At 42.3% G+C, this 26,242-nt stretch overlaps 1 protein-coding gene across 1 annotated transcript in view; it reads left to right on the top strand.

Moving 5' to 3' along the window:
* Nucleotides 1-1,064: 1,064 nt before the first annotated feature.
* LOC130691199 (box A-binding factor-like) overlaps nucleotides 1,065-26,242 on the top strand; it is a 75,021-nt gene continuing 49,843 nt past the window's right edge. The window contains exon 1 of the mRNA XM_057514106.2: nucleotides 1,065-1,072. The gene's annotated coding sequence lies outside the window, so the exon portion shown is untranslated. The remainder of the gene's footprint in view (nucleotides 1,073-26,242) is intronic.

Genomic DNA, 26,242 nt, shown 5'->3' with positions numbered 1-26,242 from the left:
GGTTAAAAAGTTTGGAATCTCACGACTGGCTGTGCCAGGAGCTTTGGGGATACTTCAGGACGGGCAGTACCCACTGCTCGGACTCTTGACTTCGCTCGATAAACGCCGGTTTATCTCAGGATCAGGCCAGGTCACCGTAATGACTACAACATGCTTCCATGAAATTAGAAACGGGCTATGTTACAAACTCTCGTGCAGGGGTTTGCAACAGAGTAAGAGAAATGAGAGAAGATGAAGGATGAGGGTGAACGAAAGATGACGATGAGAAAGGGAAACAGACTTTATTGCTGGATTTGGAATGAACAAAGGACAACACGCTTGATTGAAACAAAACGAGGGGGACAAAAACGAATCGAGACTGAAAATGAGACGGGGACGAGACAAGACAACTGTCTGGGTTGAGACTTGATACAATACTGCCCCTTTCCATAGAAAGGGGTAAAAGCAAAATCAAATGGGCACACAATAAAGCCCTGCCCGCGAGGGCAGCACCGTAGGTGACAGCGGGACCCACCGTGAGAACAGGTGCAAATTAAGAAAAGAAACAAAAGAAAACAACAAAGAGACAAACTTCGTGGTGCAACACACCAAAAAAAAACAAAGTGGATGTGAAAGTCTCCCAGCAGCTGAATACTTGAAAACTAGACGAGATGATGGGCCATCCTTAGTGAGTGAGCAGGTTGTTGTACGTCCTTTTTGGCGCACACAAGATCTGATGATGATCTTGTGTGTTGCACAACGTACAACATCGGGGATGGGTACAGTCCGCTGTCTTTGTGTGCCTGGCGACGGCGGTTGGAACAAAGCAACCAAAACACCGTCGCTGGGCAAAGAGAAGTTCCAATTTATCCTGGTTTGTAAGCAGCATGAACTCCTCACACTCCGTGGCCTTCTTTCTGCAGGCGGTCGGTCCCAACACGTGTGACTTTAAAAAGCACAGGATGATGGGCGTGTGGAGAGGGACCACGAACGTGGGACGTGCGGGTGTAGAGACTGGAGTGGCTACCGGCTCTTCGGCCGCCGCCTCCCGAGCTTTGCGTAAAAAGGAGACCCGATATATCCGCTCATCAGTGTCTCACGCTCGGCTCGGAAGTGGACGTGCACGTTGACGAGATCCTCAGAAAGTTTTTTCATTTCCTTGTCGATGTCTATGATGGCCAGCTGGTACCCATACACTTTCTCGACGGCCTCCCTTTTAGCACTCGAGCTTTTCCATTGTTTCGGCGAGGTTGGCCGCGCACTCCTCTTCCCTCTCATGACTCTCTTTTAGTTTTTCCTTTACCGATGCTGGGGATGGCATTGGATTCTCGGCCATGTTTCACGTTGCACGTAGGAATTCACAGGATCACGTTTCACTTAGACGAAGTTAGGTCGACTAAATGCTGTCTGCTAGCATATTAGGCTAAACAGTTTCCAGTTTTTTTTGTACTAAACAGCAAACGACCTGACTTTTGCCCTTTGCCCTACATTTGAACTTGAATATAGGTGGCGCTAAGCTTAGTGACTTCTCCACCAGAGTTTGAGTTGCGATTTTCCTACGTTGTTTACAGTTGAGTGCTGGCATTGTGATTTTACTTGTTTGTTTTGATTTGCATTTGCAATTCGTGTTTTACAAGAGGAGCTACTAAATGTAGCTCCATTACAAACAGTGCTTACATTTTTACAATATTGAGGTTGAACGTTTACGCTGTGGAAGGTTCCGTTTTTTCTTCTTTTGCGTAAACTTGTTGTTCCTTTGCTGCAACCATGATACATAATTTGGCCACCGACCGAATACATGGTTTTGGATGGTTGCTGAGCTTGACTTTTATGACTCGAAGAACATTATCCGTAGCACTGGGAATAACTTTCAACACTTTGTCCATCGGCCACTGCCCACGCAAAGTATTTGGTTCAACTGCAAGTACTAGGTCTCCCACGGTGACGTTAGGCCTATTTCCTTGCCATTTTCTCCTTTCTGTTAGGTGTGGAACGTATTCACGTAGCCATCTATTCCAAAAATGTTGGAGGATGGCCCGACTTTGCAGAAACTGCTTGTTGGTTACGTTCAGGTCTTCCACGTCGGCCAATTGGAGGGACACGTACGGCCGAGCTCCACCGTATAGAAAATGGTTCGGTGTTAGGGGATCCGGGTCTTCTGGATCCATACTCAGATGAGTTAACGGCCGGGCATTTAACAAAGCTGCTACTTCAGCGATTACGGTTCGTAGCACTTGGTCCGTAACCAGGCAATTACCGATGGTGGTTTACATTGCCCGTTTGCAGGATTGTACAATCCTCTCCCAAACACCACCGAAGTGAGGCCCATCGGGTGGAGAGAAGTGCCACTCAATTTGTTGACAAGCCATCACTGTTTGGAGCTCTTCGTGTTTACTGGTGAGTTCTTCCAAGGCTTGCCGCAACTCCTGGTCGGCGGCGACAAAGTTCGTTCCATTGTCGCTGTAAACGACCTTAGGTTTTCCGCGTAGACTCACAAAACGGGAAAAACAGAGTAAGAATTCTTCCATACTAAGTCCGTTGGCTACCTCTAAGTGAACAGCTCGCGTCGTCAGGCACGTGAATAGGCTGACCCAACGTTTTTCGTGTCTTCTTCCCCTTCCACCAACTCGTACAGTCAAGGGTCCAAAGTAGTCGATCCAGTGTACGTGAACGCAGGTAGATGGGGTATTAAACTGGTACTGAACGTTTGGCTGGTACTGAAGCCATCAACGGAGGACTAGGTTTTGCCGACGTGCGCTTGCAAGGCCAGTAGTTGTTGATGACCGAATTTTCCCCCTTGCGTCCGGAAAGTATCCAAAAGCGTGAACGGAGGTCCGTCAGCAATCTCTATCAGTCTTGACGTGCATGTTTCTAACGTGATAATCCCAAATTATCCTTTTCGTTAAGGGTTGATGCTGGCAGAAGTATGGGGTGCTTGGCTGCATAGTCGATCGGCGCTTGAAGAAAACGTCCGCCAATTCGCATCTGTCCAGCTTCATCCAAGAAGGGCTGGAAGGTGCGAAGTTTTGATCTGAGTGGTAATTCCAGATTCTTGCGAAGGGCGTAGACTTCTTCAGCAAAGGCCAATTCTTGCGCGCGTACGACGCATTTTGTCAGTGACGTTACCATTTCTTCTAACGTTATCTCTCCGATCATGGGTTTTTCGTCACGTAGTTTCGCTCTGGCGTTGTTGGCAAACTTGTACTCCAGGCCAGCACTCGTTGAAGTCTCAACAAACTGGAAAAACGTGCGACACATCGATCGATGAAATGATTTTCATCTTCCGTTTTGACTGCCAAGACACGAATCACGTTTACGTCTCGTTCTTCCGGCTCCGCGATCTCTTCCCAAGTGTACCATTCCGAGGGGTCTAGATTCAGGAAAGATGGCCCGCGATGAAAGTGTACCAGTTCGTTGGCATCCTTTGGGTCGATACCTCTACTGCAGAGGTCCGCTGGGTTCAAGTCTCCAGCAACGTGAAGCCATTGTCGACGACCTGTGTTCCAGAGTAATTTTCCAATGCGGTTGTTGACGAATACTTCAAATCGACAAGTTTTGGAATGGATCCACCGCAACACCGTTTATGAGTCCGAGTGGAAGGTCACTTGGCGCAAATGGATTTCTAGTTCAGGGCAAATCGTGAGGGCGATGTTGAGACCTTCTACGGCAGCTTGTAGCTCCAAACGTGGAATCGTGAGATCTTTCACCGGCGTGACGTGTGTTTTTGACATAACGAAAGACACGTTGATCGACTGATCTTCGGATACCGTGCGGAAATAGGCTACCGCTCCGTACCCTTTGTAGCTTGCATCCGTGAAGACGTGGAGGTGCTGTTGAGTCCTACGTCCTCGGTTGAAACGGAAGCATCTCGGCACTGACAGAAAATCCAAATTTTCCAGATGGTCGTACCAGCAGTAGAAACGTTGACTCAATGCTTCCGGTACGACGTCGTCCCAACCGATCCGATCTTCGTTGGTCCAGATGTCTTGGAGCAAGACTTCATTACGAAGATAACTGGTGCAACAAGTCCCAACTGGTCATAGACGCTAGAGATGATGCTTAGGAAGACTCGCTTCGTGAGGGTCACGTTGTTGGGCGGCTTCCGAATCTTGAAAGTCAGCATATCTCGCTCGCTGTCCCACATTACTCCAGGGGTTCTCTCGACGGGGAGTTTCTCCAAGTCCAGATCCAGTGTTGGTGACGCGAGGCCGAATTCTCGTAACGCTGGAATTACCGTTCTCGATGACGACGTCCATTTTGTCAAATTGAAGCCTCCTAACTGGAGAAGAGACTTCATTTCGCAGGACCGTCGTATAACCTCGTCTTCGGAGTCGAAGGGGTCCAGATAATTATCGAGGTAGAAAATACGTCGAACGCTATCAGCTACGTCTGGAAACTGGCTGCGGTGTTCATTGGCCGTCCTGTTGAGGGCGAAGATGCAGCTCGTTGGGGAGGATATAGCTCCAAATACGTGAACCGTCATCTGGTACGTTAACGGAGCAGAAATACTGCCAGGCGTAAGGTAGAGAAATCGGAATGCTGCCTGGTCTTCTTCCGGGACTTTCACTTGGTGAAACATTTTCTCAATGTCCGCCCCGACTGGTATGAGGTTGCGGCGGAAGCGGTTGAGTACACCAAGCAGGCTAACGAGGAGGTTAGGTCCCCGAGGCAGGCTTTGATTAATCGACGTGCCACCAACCTCAGCAGCTCCATCGAATACAACACGAACTTTGGTCGATGAGCTGGATTGGCTCACGACCCCGTGGTGTGGTAAATACCACGTCTTGTTTGTCTCCGTCTGGGCTTCTTGGGTCGTGAGGATTCGGGCATGTTTTAAGCCGATGTACTCCTTTACCACTGCATCTTACCTTTGGGTAAACTCCGCGTCTCGATGAAAACGTCGTTCGAGGGCGTAGAGCCTCTTCAATGCAGATGCCCGATTGTTTGGGAGATTTACGTCGTCGGCTCTCCACATTATGCCGACTTGGTACTGGTTACCAAAAACGTTTCACGGAAGATTCTAGGATGCGTTTTCCACGTCGTTCCAAGTCTTTCCCAGATAGAACGGGTAGTTCTATTTCTACTTCACTGGCCTCAAGTTGCCAGAACATCTTCACCAGCTCGTTCAGGTCTTCGGGACGTTCCTCGGTGGCCAGATGAGTGATGAACGGGCGTCCGTCTTGTGGCGGGCCCGTTTGTCCACCCAAACACCAGCCAAACGGCGTCTTGAAGGCGATGGGCCCAGTCGTTCCAGCCGGCGGCTTGATGGAAGCTACATGATCATGGGCCTCTGCGACGTCGATTCCTATCAGCACGGTCACGTCCTCTTGTTGCACAGTCGGGACGTCAATACCACGTAGATGTTTCCATGACTCCAACTGTCGAGGGTCGATCGGCGAATTCGGCGTCACCTTCAAATTGTCGATGGCGTAAGCGTGCTTGACTTCAAACTGGCTTTGACCATCACGAGATGTTAAGGCGAAGTTTACTACGGAAGCCGTAACGTTAGACGTGGCTCCGTCATACGAGACAACGTTGATGCGTTTAGATGGCCCAACGAGTCCCAACTTCTTTGCTAAGTCGCTCCGAATCAGCGTGGTGTCGCTTCCGGTATCCAGGAAACCGAAAGTGTCGACCCGCGTTTTGCCAGTTCCAACACGGACCGGTACGATCTTGAAACGTACACGTCGTTTTACTGTTTCCAAATGGGTCAAGGTCCCAAGGAATGCTGTCGAAGGTGGCGCTGATGGAGCAGTTGGATCCGCTAGCCTCCTCAATGGGGTGAATTCTGATCCATGAAGCAAGGTGTGGTGACGGGTTCCAGTACAATCAGCGATAGTACAGCTGACGTCCCTGGGACACTCCTTGCGTTCGTGCTTTCCCGTAAGACATAACAGACATCTTCCGGACTTGAATACTTTCTCAGCCCTTTTCATGGGCGTGAGAGACATGAGAACGGTGCAGGTTGAAAGATGGTGGCTCCTACCGTTACATACAAAGCATTTCCACCGTTCCGTCTTTTCGGCTTGCATCTTCCCCGATGTTGATCGGCTCCTTGGAGGCATGGTTGCTGAAGATGTTGACGCCGCTACTTTCGAACCTTCCCTCGTCGATACGTGTCCAATGGTCGACATGTGTGGGAAGCTGGGTCTCTTGACGGGCTTCCTTTCGTCGAACTTTACACCTTTGGACGTCGACGTGGGTAGAGACTCGAATACATTTTTTCCATGTTGCTTGCTCATGGATTTAAACGTAACCCAGTCGTCTAAGTCTAGAACATTCAGTTCTACGCCTGTCTTTTTTCGTTTCTCGTTCCACTTGTCTTTGAGGTGAGGCGTTAATTTTGCTTCCAGGGCCATCAAGGTGGTATGGCTGTGTAGCTCGTGGGCATACTTCGACTTGGAGAGCGTGGCTACTGTACCATGAAGACGATTTGCGAAAGTCTTGAGGCTGGCAGCATCTAAGCTCTTCAATGGCGGGACCTGTAGAAGGTCGTCGAGGTATGTCTGGTCCATGATCTCAGTTCGGCCGTAGACCGCGTCCAAACGTTCCCACACCACAGCGTACATTGTTCCATCGGTCAGACATTCGCCGATTTCGTTTCGTATCTCTTCGGTCACCAGCTCCTCCAACATGAAGAGAAGTACCGGAGAATCTTCATCCTCTTCATACAAGGCCTGGAATTTGGTCTTGAATCGCGCATAATTCTTCGGGTTACCGTCAAACGGCTGGATCTTGAAGTTTGGAGGTTGTAGGCGACTGCAGCAGCTGTTGTGGGGTCGATTGGCTTGACTGTGGGTGTGTGAACGTTCAGACCGGCCATCTTTATCGTGATCCTTAGGGTCGCAACTAGACTTCATATTGGCCATCGTCCCTTGCCGCGGGTCTCGTAGAGATGCATCGGCGGCGACCAATCTTCTGCGATGTCGGACTGCATCTTCCATCGTACGGAAGGGCGATAGGGTGGAAACGTCTCGACGGGTTGTTAAGACTTGTAATTGCTCGCGAGGTCGTTGATCTTGGATCGTTCGAGGTTGTACCCTTATCACGTCTACTTCCGTTCGAAGGTCTTCGATTTTTGCGGCTAACTCCACCTTAACTACGTCAATTTTCTGATCCAAACCGTCCAACGTGTGATGTGCTTCCCGGACTAACGTGTTGTTGGTCGCTATGTCTTGGGACGTGTCTCTTGAACTATCAATGAGTTTACTCAGCTGTTCACTCATGCTCCTTAACGCCTTGTTGAGGGTTTCTGTGATGGAAGTTGTGTTTGACTCCATCTGAGCCCTGGCTGTTTCCAACTTCACCTCCAGCTTCAGCATCTGTGCTTCAGTTTCCAACTCCCCTTGGATTGATTGTTGGAGACGGCTGGTTGGTTTAACGTTGGTACGCCTTTTTTCGGATAACGTGGTACTGCATGTGATATCCGAGGCTGATGTCCCAATGGAGCTGACGGATTGATTCGAGGAAGTGGCATATCGGCTCGCGAATTTGATGATTTCGACGTGATCCGTTTCGAAATCTACTTCCCACTTGTCACATGCTTGACGTTGTTGCTCAGTCAGGCCGGATATACTTTCTGTATACTGGTTGTGAATTGTTTTGACTTCTTCGTATATACGAATCAATTCGTCACGCCATGCGTTTATTTGTAACTTCTTCAATCTGATGGCTCCCATCTTGTGGTCTTCCACTGCCTTTCTGAGTTGTGTCCTTAACTTCGTGTGGGCCGCCTTTCTCTTCCCACGTTTCTTCTTAAGATCGTTTTCGGGAAGTAATGGCCGTTCACTCTTCTGCCGTTCAGGTTTCGATTCATCTACCTTCGGGTTGGGGTCGTGTTCCCAAATGTGGCCAATTTCCATATTTTCGGCTTTGGGTACGGCTACACTCATGACGTAGAAACGTTATGTTAGGCTGATAGAGTCACACGTTAACGGATGTCGATGATTCACGTAGATACACCGATCTTCTAGTCAGATGGCAAACGCGTGGTGGACAGGTGGGTGCCTTCAGGCTGGCGTGGACGTCTGCCAAAGGTTTACAGGGAGAATACCCGACAATTTACCACCCAAGCGAAGGTTTTACAAACGAGGACTGGAAAATGCACGTGTTCGGCAAATCCCGAGTTTCGGCACCATTTGTTGCAAACTCTCGTGCAGGGGTTTGCAACAGAGTAAGAGAAATGAGAGAAGATGAAGGATGAGGGTGAACGAAAGATGACGATGAGAAAGGGAAACAAGCTTTATTGCTGGATTTGGAATGAACAAAGGACCACACGCTTGATTAAAACAAAACGAGGGGGACAAAAACGAATCGAGACTGAAAATGAGACGGGGACGAGACAAGACAACTGTCTGGGTTGAGACTTGATACAATACTGCCCCTTTCCATAGAAAGGGGTAAAAGCAAAATCAAATGGGCACACAATAAAGCATTGGCCCGTGCCCCCTACAGCCTTGCCCGCGAGGGCAGCACCGTAAGTGACAGGCTACTTTCGTATTACAGGATTGTACTTAGCGAGCGCATTTTGTAATCCAAACTTCTTTTTTTGCGCTCTTGCTCTAATTATCTACTAACTGAGTTATTCATCAATAATCGTTTGGCAAGAATCCCCATATAGGTATCTTTAAAATAATTTTATTCCAAATAGAACTAAATTCCTAATCCTAGAACTCTACTGCCTGACAAAATACATTCCCGCTCTATAATACAACTCCGTAGTTGATTTTTTTTAGTTTGTCTGCAGTGGCACACAGCTAGAGTTCAGTGATCGGTTATGCCCTAGCGCGCTGTTACATTATGAAATAGCCCGTTTTTTCACGTTAATGAAGTTAACAAATTGAAGTTTAAGCTAATGATAGTGTTGATGATAACCTTTTCGAACAATTTTTCGATTTGGTATTGATTGTGTCTCGTTTAAATCATCATTTAGAGCTGTCAGTGGTATTTTTAAGTTCGATATTCATATCCACAGTTCACAACTGCATCAAGACATTCCTGGTCTTAAAAGAAATGTAAAACATATTTATCTGGAAGACATGAAAAAAGGCAGAACAAATTACTCAATGTTTCCGATGAATGGTTGGATTTTTCTTTTCCCCGAAATACATTAAATATAAACAATCATTCTGACATAAAATAACGACATTCAATAGTGCTTTTTCTGGGCTATCGAATTTTGCAGCATATTTTACGAAATCTTAAAAAATATATATAAACAAACGACTTGTTTTCCTTATTAGGTGGAGCGTAAAAAATGTTTTAAAATAGTTTTCTTAACTGTTTAAAAATTTAGTCACTAATTTTTTGACGCGCATTTAGGCTGCGTTGGGATAGAACAAAATAACAAACTTCTCTATATATAATGTTTAATTTAGTAATTTTAAAGTCAGAATCAGTATATATAACTAAAAAATTCATGTATATTGACCAATATCCTTAATTCTTTACGGTGACCCGAACTCGATTCCAATTGCAAAGAAGCTAACGAGTACAGCTTGGGTACTCAGCCTTACATCGGCCATCGAGAAGCCAGCTTACGTTTGGTAAGGTAAAAAATAAAAGACTGTGGCTGAGAATTGGCTCCCGCAACGTCGTCGGATGTTACTCGAATTGATTATTCTTTAGATAATTATATTAACATTTTCAAACATTAGAACACAATCGATGTAATACACAAACGTTTTTTTCGACAGTAAATCACCAACAGGATTTTGAAAACGAAGAAAAATCGAACTTGAGTTTAAACCATAAGTCTATACATTGAAGTTGAATAATCATCTTATGCTATTCCTTTATCTTAAAACTTAAGAATGATTTATTAATTTTTTAAAAGTTAAAAGTTTTTGAAATTCAAATTCTATTATAACTATTCTTGTTCTAAATATTTTTCATGTAAAAAAATATATATTTTAATATCTCGATTATGTTAATTTCAATGGCCTGGTTCCCACAAGCTAGACAGCATCTGCGGTTTCACAGTTTGCGCTAGTTTAATTTAAGTCCTCTGACGGTATCCTCGAAAACGCAAGCTAAACTATCACATGCCCTGCTTAATATTTTATAATTTGCAAACTAGCGTGTGGGAAGCTTTGGGATTGGGCATCGCCAATACCTACCTAAGCCTACCGTTCCGTATTGACATATACCTAGAATCCAGGAGAGTTTGTCTGGACTAGAAGGAGCAAGATCTTCTCGATCATGGATTCAGTGAGTGGCTACTGGCAGGTTTCGCTGAGAAAGAAGATAAGATCAAGGTAGCATTCAACACCACTGACGAATTAGGACAGTTTCTAGTGATGTTGATAGAACTCTGCTGCAACCCGGGAACATTCCACCAAACAATTGATCTGATTTTAACGGGCTCATGTGTACCTAGCTTGTTTCTACGACGTAATTGTTTACGCTTATAACACGATGCAGCATTTGGAAAGACTGAGCGTGGTGTTGGTGGCATACTCCCAAAACCAACGCCATCAATGAGCCAGGCTGGAAGAAAATTTCCACTTGATACCATTGCCTAATAGCTTGTTGGTTGGAGTAGGAGCTTATCTTATGAGCTACGTGGCACATGTAAAAGGTGATACATAGTCATTGTCATCTTAGACCAAGTACGTTTTATGGGTCTAAATTCAAACACGAATACGAATCACTTGAGTAGTTCGTCGTAGAATTCTCCGCAGCTGATTGTTGTTACTCGTTTCCTTAAAATCATTTTGGCGTCTGTAAAGATTTTCAGTACAATTCCGATTACGGCCATTCTGCTGTGAATGCATTTGACAGATAGAAATCTACACATAACATCCTTCAAACAAGCTGAAATTGATTTTTTTGCCAAACGACGGGTCATGTATTGTTCGGTTTAAAAATAATGTGGGTTTTCTAACTTGATCAACTTAAACAATACTGTCCTATACCCAAATATTACACTCAGATTTTTTTTTGAGAAAAATCATGAATGTGTTGGCATCACCAGGGGACGCTGGGGATCAAAATATCAAGTACTTTTGTGCTTTTGTAGAGTTATGGAATGCAATGATGTTTTTATTGGGTTTTGGTAGGAGAGTAACAAAGAAAGCAATGAAAGAAAATTTTAAAAATCTGGTAATTCATTAAGGAAATGTTTCTCTGCCCTTGCCCGATCGGGCAATTAGAGATTGATCGGCAATCCCAAAAACTTGGTCGCCATCCGATTGTTTTTAGCGATCAAACTTTTCGTAACCTAGTTGTAGATTTTATAGTCTTATGATAGTATTTTACTACTGTTTCGGTCGAATGCTAATCGACAAAAACTGATCAGTGTTAGTTGTCATTTCCAGTCATTTGCTGCCATTGTTACAACCAGACGTCAGTTCTTTTCTTCGTTGTATGTTTAAAACCTAAGTCTAAGTAGAAAGCTATTTACGGAAATAATATTAATATTATAGTCTTTAAAATAATGTTGTCTTTTTTCTACTAGAAAGATTTTCAAATTTATTGGTTTGGAGTTAGAAATTTTGATTAGGAGTCTGGAACTATGTTCTGATTGTTCTTTGCCTTTATTGAGTTAATTTTACCTAAAGGCAGCGCAACGACACTTTACAAACAATTTCCAGTATTTGAAAAAGCTAGAAGCCATGATCACCAATTTTGGAAATAAACTTACTGTAACGATCCTGGTTCCGGTAGCTTTTGCTCCCTTTAATACTTCGGTACATCACCACTGTTTCATTTGTAGTAGGGGTAACATATAACTTGCAACTGTACCTACAACAAGTAATGAATTATTCGTGTTTTGTACAGTATATGAAAATTTCTTTAGCAGGTTTCTTTCCTACAACAGTATGGAGCACTTCGTCTTTAAAATGTCGCCTTGTGGTTCGCTTCAAAATATTCACCACAAGGAAATTGTTGCTGAAAAATCTAGGTACGATCGTTATAACCATGCTTTGATATACTTTCTATAGGACAAAAAAACTCATTTTTCATCGCTCTAATGCAATCAATTATTAAATTTTACTTACGACATGATATTATTATTTAGATTATGACATGCAGAGGGAAAAACAGTAAGGAGGTATAGGTGCCTATTGAAAGGATACAGAATGGAAACGGAAAAAGACGGTACTCCGAAATCTCTATTGGTTTTCAACGATACTATATTTTACGTCAAAAGACACTACTTGGTATTTAGTCATTCAAAAATACAGTTAGCATGCCTAACGAAATAAGAATATTTGTAGCATTACCGATCCCGACAATTAGCTTGGCAGCAGGAAAAGGTGGAAAGAAAGTGTTGGAAAATTGCAGAAAAACTCTGAGCTAAAAATATAACTACTAATTCACCTATCAAACGTATTGCCACCCAAATAGACTATTGTGTGTGGTAATACCTAGCATTAATTAAAAACCACACATTATTCACTTATTCAGTTTTCGCAAACAGTATTTCTTGATAAAAGAAGTGTTGCCCAGGAAAACATTCATTTTGAAACTCATCACATGCACTTCATGATGCTCCTTTTTAATTTCGGTAGGCGATTTTTGAACGGCTGGCTATGCATTTACCTGGGTATGATGTATCACACTATTTAGGAAGCAAGTATTTAGATAGCTTGTTCCATTGCTTCTTCACTTAGTATTTATACAAAGTTTACAAACAAAATCTTTAGCTTTAGGAACATCCTATAAACCAACGCATTTCAAGTTAATCCATTCTAAACAACAAGAACAAATTACAGTACCCACATCCCCAATAACTTTCTTACAACTATTACAATAATATTTGGATTTCTTCATCTCGATAAGATTTTTTTTCTTCGCAACTGACAAACGATTTTCCGTATTATAAATTAAGAATTTTAAATGGTGACATGAGTTCTAATCTATGCAGAGGTAAAATTTATAAAATTATTATTGTTTTTTCTTATTTGCACTAGACTCCATCTATTGTTAAATGGGAGATCTGTTTGGAATATATCGAACAGTGATTATCTTAAATGTCAACTATCTAAAAACTATCTAAAAATATCGATGTATCGTTTTGAGGTTTAGATAGTCGCCAATACTAGAGCCAAACAGTTGACTAGTTGAGTTGATGGAGATCAAGTTGTTTGTTTTTTCAGGTATCCCCCCTCCCCTTTCCCCCTCAACCCCAAAATGGCATCTCAATTCCCAACAGCTTTTCTTCGAAGAATCTTAACAAACGAAGCCACGTACAAGCTTATACAATTGGATCGCAATGAGGTGGTTTATACTTAATTTTTCAAATTCATTTAACATTGTTGTTTATTTATTATTCACAATCGGCAACATTAGGTAACCATTGATCGGGCTCAAGAAAATTCGTAGTTCATCCCTGATCTTTCAATTTCACGCATACATGCTGTTTTCAAATGTGAAGGAAACAAATGGACGGTGCAAAGTGTTGTCAGGAGTTGATTGTTTTTTTTGTTTCTGTTGTTAATAATTTTTTCCTCGCATTCTATTTTTTTTTCTTCTTCTCATCTAGGGAAGGAATGGCATTTTGGTAAACAATATTAGTGTGCCCAACCATCAGCAAACACCCATACAAGACATGGATACCATTGCGTTTGGCGCTGGCCTTAAATTTGTTTATCTATTTCTTCTGTCATCCAGTAACGATAATACAATTATTGTCGGGCCTGCTATAGATAATGGTAAAACAACACACAATTATTATTACAATTATTATCTTTTACTAGTACCCGTTATTATAGTGATAAACGACTTTGTTTAATCCGCACAGGAAAAGCGCTGCAGGAAGCCGTTCAAGAACTTTCAATTACTGGAAATGCAGGGACTCCAACAACAGTAGCTGAGAGTTAGAGAGAACAGGATCGGCCGACAAATAGTCGAATGCAAGGCCGTCCCCATCGTCCTGCAACTGTCATAGGTATTTTACAGACTTTTCAGGCGTTATCTCTTATTGTAATAAAGAAAACTGCCTAACTTTCACATGCTTATTATTGTACTCGTTTCAAATGCTCCATGGTCAATAATGTGTCAACTGTGGCTGCAGTTCGAGTCACTCCGCGTCAGGCCGATAGACTCCGGATATCACTGGTTCGACGAGCAAGCCGGACTTTACGTCACGAGGGTAGAAACGCACGGCAACTACAACCTCCTCCGTGACGTTATTAAGTTAATTTTTCATGGTGATGTTTTTAAAGTTAAAATAGTTATTTTTCTATGCGTCTATGAAAACGCATTGACGTGTAGCCAAAATCCAAGTTCAATAAATTTATTTCAAACATTTGCCAGTTTTCCCTCTTCTTATTTTACAATAAAAGCCTTTTTAAGCCTGGTTTTCGAGGATGGCGTGCAGAAAATTCAACGTTATATATCCAGCAACTTACAACAAGTGCTCTGGAAAAGTCCCAGAAAATGTTGAAATAAACAAAATTTGCATTCGTTAAATTTCGGTGTTCCATCACTTGGGTCGAATAGTCATTCTAGAAACGATGGAATTCAGAATATTCTGCCATATGCTGTTTCATTCGACTGGTGAAAAAAAGTTTGCGGGATGAAAAATTTTGAAATTCAAAAAAAATGTTGTCATGGTTTTTTTATTGACAGCTATTTTGGCTTAAAAGAACAATAAAAATTGCCTAAAGCCCATGTTCTTATCTTTCACTGCCAGCCTTGAGTCACAATCGGTTAGATTCCATCCACTTTCGGTACTTTAGCCATTTCTTTCTTTGCTTTGTTCATTTAAAAAACTGTTAAACCTTTTTAAATTTTTTGAAAACGTTTTTGGATAACGAGTTGCGTTTGACTACAGTGATAAAAGGGAGTTGATGCTATCGTGACTGGAAAGTGAGAAGGAAATGATGAGCTAAATCTTGAATATCTTACTAAATTTGAATACGAACGCTTACAAGGCAATTAAAAGTCATTTTATTTTTTATGTGAATGTGATACGAAAAGAATTATCATTTATAACTGGTTTTACAGTCCGGAGGACAGCAGCGATGGGACATCATTTCGTTCCGATCCAAGTCCACAGAAAAGAAAGCGTAAATTTCTTCTCTGCTATTGCCAAGAAGTAGAGCAAACAACAAACTGAAGATGAACTCGAAAAATATCTTAAATTTGGTAGTAATTTAAAATAGTTAGATCAGTATTCCACTAAAAAAATTTATTGACTGTGCTCTATTTACGTCCAATATTTATAAACGCAGAATTATAAAACAACATTGGAAAAAATCACCGATAAGGCACAATGAAAAATACAGGCTTTTTCTCATTTTTATCAGTTGAATAACTCAATAAATAATTAAAACACGAGGCTCAAACTTTGTACTATTTTAAAAACACCTTTTTCGAACGAAGTGTGTAAAATAGTATATTTTTATTTTGATGTGCAACTTGGTACAGTGTCCAAGATGGGTCCGGTCTTCCCTACGTAGCACCTAGTATTACTACTAGTAGTATAGGTAATCTAGCATCATATTATTTATTTGAAAAATGTTTCCAGGAGGTAATGTTATTGCAAATTTCCAGGCTGTACAACGTGGCTCATCATCTTCCGCAGCAGTAGAAATGCTCTACAGTCAGAGTGGTCTATTTTATTCACCTAAGCGATTGAAATTGACTTACCAGCACTTCATGAGGCTATTTTCAAAGGGCGATGCATCTGTATTCAACTAATGAATAATTCCTTTCCAATAACATTTTTTTGGGAAGAACCATAACACAAAACATGAACTATGAAAATTTTTAGTATTATACAATTTTTACTGCTATTAGAGCAACCTGCTGTGCTACTGAACTAAGGAAAATGTGAAATGTAGGCGAATATAGTATGGAATTTTTTTTGCACAGGTAACAAATTCATTAAATAGTGTGAATTTTCAACACTAGATGTCGTGCAGACATCAAATCAAGAAAAAAAAATTATCCGAGTCGACTGCTATTATTGCTGTCAGATTTTGGCTTAACTGCCTTATTGCAGAGAAGCTGTGTGATGGCCTTCGCCGCATTTGTAGCATTTACTTAATAATTATTTATTATTATATATTATTAATAAAATAACTGTAACATTTTGTCGCATAATGATTTTTTTCCAGCAGTTTATCATCAGTTTATCAGTTCTTTTCATTCTATCGTAGGCAAGCTCAAAAGATGTTTCCGCTTCAATAAATCTCTCTTCTTGACATGCTTCGTCATAATGTGTCAGGTTTTCATGAAGCACCTTTTCTAGAATCTCTATGGTCACCACCAACATAGCTTGATTTTTGTATTTCTTGTTGACCAATTTGTTATTTAGTTTCCACAGTATGCCTGAAAAATGTATTGCGATTTTACGTTGAGGTGTATGTTTGGTAAACTAACAGCCTCTAGTAGTGGCAAACCACGATAGCTGCACTGTTAAAACCTGTTTCGTAGGAGGCCATTTTCTCATCAATAGCTACTCCTGCGGAAAGAGGTTGATAGGCTCTGCAAGGTATTGGTTGCAGAGGGTGCAGTCTTTGTCCAAATTTAACTTGAACTTGGAATACACCAAGACTTCTAAGTCTTCAACAAGTACCGTAAGGATGATTAAGATAAGGTTTTTAAATGTTAATTTAAACTTAACTTAGATGTACTTCTGAGTAGCTTGTGTCGTGTGGGACTTTTACGACGTATTTGTGGATCACTTTAGCCTCTAGTTATCAAAGCTATGGATACTGAAAATGGATGTTAGTTTTAGAAATACAATAGCTTAGACACTTACGCTAGTCTAACATAGTTGGTCGAAATTGTCCCCAAAACGTGCGTAAACCCACGTTATGTAAAACGCGCAACCGTTTTGAATGAACAACTGTGGGAATCGGAAGCCAACGGTCACATAGTGAGAGTGATCCGAAGCAAGTTCGCGTTTCTATCAAGTATTATAAAGCAATTATTAGAATTAAATGCCACGCTAAAACAATTTGACTTAAACCAATATGACTATTTCTTACAGCTGGACCTGTGTAAACATATTTAAAGCAATGAACAAAATCTTGCAATAGTTACACCAACTGCAAATAGCCTCCATATAGGGTTCAGTCGATTAGTAAATGGACATTTAGCTTCTTAAATCGTTTCTCCAGCACGTTACAACGCAGTTGTCAAAAAGGTTCATCGATCATTATCTATAGGATAGTAAATTTTTAGCGACGGATTTTTGGTTGCCTATCGCTGTTCCAAAGTCACGGGAATGGCAATGGAATATCTTCAGTCATGGTCAGCAGCATAAAATGTTTCAGATCATGCATGGCAGTTGACCATGGTCAACAGTCATGGTAAACAGCATAAAATGTTTAAGATCACACATGGCATCTACTGCTTCAGGCTCTGGAGGACTAGTCTGTTTAAGTAACACTTCAAGCAGCTGCCCTTGCTCACGCTGTGTAGCTTTGATGATTTTTTGGTTTCTGAGCACGAAGTATAGTTTTTGCATCAACGCTGAGAAAAGTTGTGGTTCTGCTGAATAAGAATTTTTTATTACATAATCTTATTTACGATGAAATGCTGTCTTACCTGATGGAAGTTGGACTGGGACTTAGATAAGTCCTTGGCTTCGCAATGTCTATTGTAAAGCATTCTCCCCGCAGAGATGGTTTAAGACAAGGATGAATAAAGAACTCGGAGGCGTGGACCCACAATGACGCATGTATTATTTTAGGCCAAGACATAAGAACATTCAAAGCAACAGAACCGTGATCACACGAGTAGAAGAACGGAAGAGAAGAACGACACAGGAGCGAACGTGATAACTCGGCTTCACGAAGCGATACACAAACAGAGGTTCGAATAAGTAGACAAAAGCCAATCAAACTGCCGAGAATTATTCCGGTCAGGTAAGTCCGGACAGGTTTAATTAAGTCGAACTTAATTAATAAAACATAAAAATAAAAGAATAAAGTTCACTACACAGTACTACTAGCAAAAGCAAGAAAGATACCTTGAGGCAACTACTTTACTCGGCTGTAAGTTCTAATCTAATCTTCGTCAGTTACTGGGTTCACCATGGAACTTTGCATAATGCAAAGTTGCGTGATTGGGAGGAGCTTGTAGGCTTCACGCCAGCAGCCAATCTGAGGGCGCATTCACCTTGGCCTGAAGTTGGAGACGTATGTTCTGCGTGAGTCAGCTAACAGGTGTTCATTTAGGTCAGCCGAACTGCGTATATGGTTTTGCAACTTACATGTCTAGACTTGAATGTTACTGTGGAAGCAAAGCGGAAAAAAGTTGAGGAAGTTATATATTCAGCTTTTTTACATCACTACCGGAGGCGTGAGATTGCATCCGATAATCAGAGTTGACGCATTGGAATCGATTAGGAGGCTGTTGGTCTTGAGTCGTCGGAAGGGCGACAACAGACGACCCAGATGAGGATAATGAAACCACAAACATAGCATATGCGTGGGAGGAGCACCACTAAAAGACATAATATGCAGATGAAGAAATAATTCTTGGCAATCCCCACAAAAATATATAGGTCACCACAGCGGTTGCTGCCACTAGAATACTCGATGCACTGGTTTGTTGCGTAACGTAAATTCAGGTGGTGGATATTCGTTTATCGCGGCGGGTATATCGGCCATAATGTTCATGTAATTTAGCCAGGCTTGGGAACCGATACTTTGAAAAACCATTTTCGATTACGATAGCGATACCCTTGTTTTTTTCTATTTTCGAATATAGGGCGACAGTTCAGAAAAAAAGTATCGGTATCGCGATGAACGATGATTTTGCGATGATCTTATTTTTGAAAAAAAAATTGAATAAAAAAGAATACTGTACAATAAAAGGAGCAGGAATATGAATATGAAAAATATGGATATGAAATCCAGAATACATTAGTGACTATCAACAACTTTCTTATTACTACGCAGGAAAACAAGCATTTCAAAATTAATGTCGCCTAAAAGCGTGCGCATAGGAGTGAGAATGCGACCACCGAGAGAAAAGAGACGTTCACAAGCAGCACTTCCTGGGAGACCAACATTATAGTAGTGGAACAGTTGCTTTATCAATGGAAATTGATTAAGGCATGAAAGCTCAGCGGTGTTCTTGGATTCAAGGTAGCGACTCAGTTCCATTTTCCAGACACTATTGGAAAAATTTTCTTGTTTTCCTCCTTTTGAAAGAAGGGTAAAAAAATCTCTTTCGTCTTCTGGTGAAACAGATTTGTTTAAACTTGAACTTTTTTCTGCATCGATTGCCTGTAGTTTAGTTTCAATCCTTGTAATAATTTGGTTTTTCAGTTTCAAGTCTTCTTCATCTTGGTAATCCAACCAGTTAAGCTTAAACTTGGGATGAAGGGCAGCTGCCAATTGAAAATATTCTAGTTTAAAAAAGCGGTCAAAACGTTTCGAAAGGCCTTCTTGTAAAGCTTCCACAAGGGGTTTGCAAATTGCAAGTGGTGGTTCCTTTAATGCAAGTTCGGCAAGGCGTCTGCGAATCACAACTATAGTTGGCAGCAAATATCCAGATGAAACTTGAGTGTGTTGTTCCCCTTGTAAAACATCCAAAGCATAAGAAACTGGGGTCATCACTGATACATACTCAGAAATGAACAAGTAGTCTTCAGAAGTAGGAACTGGTATTTTTAAAAATTCACAAACTGCTTTCAGATTACTTTTCACTTTCTTCACGGTGACTAAATCTGATACCAAGTTGTGCACATGCTTGATTGCGTCAAACCAAGCATTCCAACGAGTATCGTTGGGAATGACAAACAACGTTCCTAAAAACGTAAAAAAAAATAAATAAACCTAACTGCAAAATAAACATCATCATCATCCCTTAACTCTTGAAGTTCATGTAATTCAAGAGTTAAGGAATGATGATGATGATATGAATCATACCCAATAGTTCCTTTATTTTGTCTTTACTTAAAGAGGATCGCTGTTGTTTATTAAAGATGCCTTGTAATTTCCCAATAGCTGATCTTGACTTTTTCTTGAACTGAGCGTTTGATAAGGCACTGTCTGCATCTGCTTTCGCTAAAAGACTTAATAGGTGCGCAGCACAAGGAGAGTGCATCGGTAGTCTATAAAGTTCTTCTTCGGAATCAATATTTAACAATGCAAAGTCCAAATCTGTACGGACAACATCTTCGCCATTAAAGCAATCATCTTCTTCAGCAGAGTCCGGCTCATTTATAACTGGCTCTGCTCCAAACAATGTGAACGCCTTCAACATGTTTGATCCTGAATCGGTAATTGTGAGGACAGTCTTATTTTCTACACCAAATTCTACATTGATTGCGTCTAGACTAGATGCAATAACATTGTATGTGTGTCTGCCAACAACTCTTCGAATAGCAAGACATATACTATTCCTTTCGAACGTTGTAGGGTGTAGCCAATGACAAGTCATCCCTACATAAGACTTCCCATGAGCAGTCCAAAGGTCTGCGGTTGTGCAAACATGATTAAGTTTCAATAAATGATCAATGATTTTCTCTTTTGCCGTGATATATTTAGCCAATAGTCTCTTTGCCAAAGTTTTCCTGCACATTACTACGTGATCTGAAAAGTAAAAGAAATTAAAATATGTTTGTAGTAATTGTGAATTATTGAATCATACTTGGTGAAACATTTTTCATGAGTTCACGAAATGGATCAGTTTCTACGTGTCTCAAAGGCAAAACACTGTCCACGACGTAATTTAGAACTACATTGTCAAATTCTTCTTGCGTGAGAACAGGCTTTGGTGGCTTCCTTAATTTTAATGTAAGTGATTCTTGGATTGTAGCTTGCCTTTTACTGGGATTATTTTCAATTCCGTCCAAATCTACAACGTCGTCACACTTTCTTTTTTTTGGTTGCGATTCGCCACGAAGGCAAGCAGCTTTAAACGATGACAACAATCCAGGGTGTTTGGACGACAAATGCGAATACAAGTTTTGTCGAGATATATCACTTACAGAAATTGTTTTAACTTGACCACTGCTCTTAATTTTACTCGGACAATTTGCACATATGTACAGAGAATTACCAGCCTTTTCTGCGGGTGCATGAAATGTAAAAAAATCGGGATGTACAAAAATGGTCGGTTTACTCATGTTGACAACAATACCAGGTATGACAAATTGAGTCAAGAATAAACGTCTGCACTTTTTTTTATTTTCAAAAGTATCGGTATCGGCTATTTCATCGATCGATGGTTTTCCGATTATCGATCGATACTCATTCCAAAAAGTATCGAGCGAAAGTCGGGAAATTAAAAAAAACTATTTACGACAACTATTTCATCGAGTATCGGTACGATAGTCCCAAGCCTGAATTTAGCATATTGTCAGTATATGCCGGGTTACTTCAATGGAATTAGAGGTAGCCCATCAAACAACGTTGAAAGAATACGCATTAGTGTAATGACAAATGAGCTGGCTACTCATTAATGTCTCAAAGAATTGTACGAAAAACATTTTGCATTGTACATGCCTAAAAGTACGTAAGAAGGTGAAAAAAACAATAATGAGTGTTACTAATTCCCCGTGCTGGGAACGTAACAGAGAGAGAGATGAGAGGGATGATGAGAAACTAAGGGAAAATAAGAAAGGTGAATTATTGGGAATGACGACACTGTATTTTTAGTTATTCTAGGTGACAGGTTCTAGGTGACAAAGATGGGGCAGGAGCAATTTACTTGGTGGAAGACGAGACAAGAGGTGACTGCCTGGGTCAAAAACTTAAAACGAGACAACTGTCTGGGTGAAAAACTGTTTCGGGGACAAAGAGACAACAAAAATGCGACACAAAATAACTTAGACAACTTGATTCGGCTGTACTTGTCTATTAACTGATCTCAACCCTCCAAAAGGCAGACAAAGGAAAGAAAAACCAAAAAAAATTACACACACTAAATGTGTAGGCCCGTGCCCCCTACAGCCCTGCCCGCGAGGGCAGCACCGTATGTGACAGTGGAACCCACCGTGACAACAGGTGTACTAACAAACAAAATCAATTACTTTCCGCAATGCAACTTTAAAGGAACAAAAATTACTTCAGTTTACGTGGTCGAACATGAGTTTAGCGGTTGGGAGAATGTTCTTGTACGCCTTTTTTGTGCCACAGAGGATCTGGTGGTGGTCACGGGTGTTGTACAACCCTCAATGACGAGGGTGGGGGCAATCCGTGAGCCTTACGTATCCAGCTACAACCGTCGGCACGAAGCACCCAAAGTACCGGCGTTGTTGAAGGAGGAACTCTAACCGGTCTTAGTTTGTGACAAGCATAAAATCCTCACAGGTTGAGATCATCCTCTTGCATGGGCTTGCTCCCGAAACGTGCAACTTCAGGAAGCACGCGATATTAGGAGTGTGCGGCGGGACGATGAACATGGGACGATCTGGGGTGGCGACCGGCGTGGGTACCGGAGCATCGGCCGCCTTTTCTCGATCCTTGCGTAAGAGAGACCCGATGTACCCACTCATCATTGTCTCTCGCTCGGTATTGAAGTGAACGTGTACGTTCACGAGACCTTGCTGCCTCTTCTCATACTCCTCGTCGAGACGGAGGATCACACGTTGGTACCTGTAGACTTGGTTGATGGCTTCTGTTTTAGACCGCAAAATGTCTTCGATCGTCTCCTTGAGGTTGGCGGCTCATTCCTCTTCACGCTCACGACTCACTTTCAACTTCTCTTTCACGGATGCTGCGGATGGGAATGAATTTTCGGCCATTTTACTAACGTTGGACGTAGGGGTACACAGGAGACGTGCACACTAAGCAAAGTTAGGTCGACTGAATATCGTCTACTAGCAGGGTAGGCTAAACGGTTTCACGTTTTTTTTTGTAGTACTAAACAGCAGGCGACCTGACTTTTGCCTTTTGCCCTGTATTTGAACTTGAATATGGATGGCACAGAGCTTAGTGAATCCCACCAGAGTTTAGGTTGCGATTTTTCTACGTTGTTGACATTTATATGTTTTCATCACATGATTGTACTTGTCGCATTTGCAATTTTGAATTTGCGACTTCGGCTCTTGATTTTAACTCCATTACAAGCAATATTTACATTTTTAAAATACTAAAGTTGAACGTTTACGCGTTTGAGGATTCCGTTTTCTCTCCCTGTGCATAAACTTCGTGATCTTTTGCCACAACCATGATAAATAGTTTGGCCACCGGTCGAATACATGGTCTTGGATGGCTGCTGAGCTTCACTTTTACTACTCGAACAACATTGTCAGTAGGGCTGGGAATAACTTCAAGCACTTCGCCCAACGGCCACTGACCACGCAAAGTATTTGGTTCAATTACAAGGACCAACCCCTACGCTGATGTTAGGCCTATTTTCTTGCCATTTTCTTCTTTCTGTTAAGTGAGGAACGTATTCACGTAGCCATCTGTTCAAAAAGTGTTGGAGGATGCCTTGGCTTTAGAGAAGCTGGTTGTTGGTGACGTTCATATCTCCCACGTCAGCCAGCTGGAGGGGCAAGTACGGCCAAGCTCCACCGTATAGGAGGTGATTGGGAATTAAAGATTCCGGATCTTCAGGATCCATGCTTAAGTGTGTTAACGGCCGGGCACTTAACAGAGCTGCTACTTCAACAATGACGGTCCGTAACACTTGGTCCGTGACTAGGCAATTAACTATGCTGGTTTTCATTGCCCGTTTGCAAGACTGTACGATTCTTTCCCAAACACCACCAAAGTGTGGTTCATAGGGTGGAGAAGAGTTCCACTCTATTTGCTAACAAGCCATTACCAAAGTAAGTTCTTCGTGTTTAGTAACAAGTTCTTCTAGGGCTTGTCGAAGCTCCTGTTCGGCGGCAACAAAGTTTGTTCCATTGTCACTATAAACCACTTTCGGCTTCCCTCGCAGGCTGGTAAAGCGGGAGAAACAAAGAAACTACTCCATACATAAACCGCTACTTCCAGGTGAACTGCTCGTGTCGTCAAGCACGTTAATAGGTTAATATAACGTTTTTCGTGTCCTCTTCCTCTTCCACCGACTCGTACAGTTAAAGGTCTAAAGTAATCGATCCCTTTGTACGTGAACGCGGGCAGATGGGGTGCTAAACGGTGGACTGGTAGTGAAGCCATCAACGGAGGGCTAGGCTTTGACGACGTACGCTTGCAAGACCAGCAATTGTTGATTACGGATTTTACCATCTTGCGTCCCGAAAGTATCCAATAGCGTGAAAGGAGGTCCGTCAGTAATCTCTCGGTTTTGACGTGCAGATGTCTTATGTGATAATCCCAAACTATTCTCCGTGTTAAAGGTTGCGTCGCTGGTAGGAGTAAGGGGTGCTTAGCTGCATAGTCTATTGGCGCGTGAAGTATACGTCCGCCTATTCGCAGCTGTCTGATTTCATCCAAGAAGAGCTTGAAGGTGCGAAGCTTTGATCTGAGTGACAATTCCAGATTCTTTCGAAAGGTGTAGAATTCTTCGGCAAAGACCAATTCCTGTGCATGTATGACGCATTTTGTCAGCGACGTTACCATGTCTTTTACCGTTAACTCTCCGACCATGGGTTTTTCTCCACGTAATTTTGTTCGAGCGTTGTTGACAAATCTTTGACTCCATGCCACCACTCGTTGAAGTTTCAACAGGCTGGAAAGACGTACGACACATCGATCGATGATGTGGTTTTATATTCGGTTTTTACTGCCAAGACACGAATCACCTTTACATCCCGTTCTTCTGGCTCTGTATTTTCTTCCCAAATGTAGCCTGGGACACTCCTTGCGTTCGTGTTTTCCCGTAAGACATAACTAACAACTTCCAGACTTGAATACCTTTTCAGCCCTTTTCGTGGGCGTGAGAGACATGAAAGCGGTACAGGTTGAGAGATTGTGGGCCCTGCCGTTACATACAAGGCATTTCCACCATTCGGCCTTCTCGGCTTGCATCTTCCCCGAGGTTGATCGGCTCCTTGTAGGCATAGTTGCTGAAGATGATGACGCCGATGTTTTTTAACCTTCCATCGTCGATACGTGTCCAATGGTCGACGTGTATGGGATGCTGGGTCTCTTGAAGTGTTTCCTTTCGTCGAACTTTACACCTTTGGACGTCGACTTGGGTAAAGACTGGAATACATTTTTTTCCATGCTGTTTGCTCATGTAGAACTTTTACCCCTCATGGACGAACGTTACCTAGTCGTCTAAGTCTAGAACATTCAGTTCTACGCCTGTCTTTTTCCGTTTTTCGTTCCACTTATCCTTGAGGTAAGGCGTCAATTTTGCTTCAAGGGCCATCAAGGTGGTACGGCTGTACAGCTCATGGCTGTACTTCGATTTTGAGAGCGTGGCTACTGCTCCGTGAAGACGGTTTGCGAAAGTCTTGAGGCTGGCAGCATCTAGGCTCTTCAGTGGCGGGACCTGTAAAAGGTCGTCGAGGCACGTCTGATCCATAATCTCAGTACGACCGTAGACCACGTCCAAACGCTCCCACACCACGGAGTACATTGTTCCATCGGTCAGACATTCACCGATTTCATTACGTACCTCTTCGGCTAGCAGCTCCTCCAACATAAAAAGAAGTACCGGAGAGTCCTCATACTCTTCACACATGGACTGGAATTTGGCCTTGAATCGAGCTTAATTCTTAGGGTTACCGTCGAACAGCTGGATCTTGATGTTTGGAGGTTGGAAACGGCTGCAAAAACTGCTGTGAGGACGATTTGCTTGACTGTGGTTGTGTGAACGTTCAGAGCCCTCATCTTCATCGTGATCCGTAGGGTCGCAACTGGACGTCGTCGTGGCCATAGCCCCACGCCACGGATCTCGTGGAAATGCATCGGCGGCGACCAATCTTCTACGATGTCGGACTGTATCTTCCATCGTACGGAGGGGTGACAGGGTAGAAACGTTTTGACGAGGTTGTGAGAATTGTGATCGCTCGGGAGATCGTTTATCTTGAATCGTTCGTGGTTGAACTTTCATCACGTCTACTTCCATTCGAAGGTCTTCGATTTTGGCGTTTAACTCCACTTTAACTGCATCAATTTTCTTATCCAACCCGTCCAACGTTTGATGTGCTTCCCTGACTAGCGTGTTGTTGGCCGCGATGTCTTTGGACGTGACTCTTGAGCTGTCAATGAGTTTACCTTACTGTTCACTCATGCTCCTTAATTCCTTATTAAGGGTTGCTGTGATGGAAGTTGTGTTTGCCTCCATCTCAGCCCTTGCGGTTTCCAACTTCAATTCCAGCTTCAGCATGTGAGCTTCAGTCTCCAACTCCCCATGGCTTAATTGTTGGAGAAGGCTGGTTGGTTTAACGTTGGTATGTCTCTTTTCGGATAACGTGGGGCATGTGATGTCCGAGGCTGATGTC

Source organism: Daphnia carinata, chromosome 1, assembly GCF_022539665.2.
Source record: "Daphnia carinata strain CSIRO-1 chromosome 1, CSIRO_AGI_Dcar_HiC_V3, whole genome shotgun sequence".
NCBI classification, from domain to species: domain Eukaryota; kingdom Metazoa; phylum Arthropoda; class Branchiopoda; order Diplostraca; family Daphniidae; genus Daphnia; species Daphnia carinata.
Note: the sequence above shows the minus strand (reverse complement) of the source record. Positions and strands in the feature narration are given on the sequence as shown.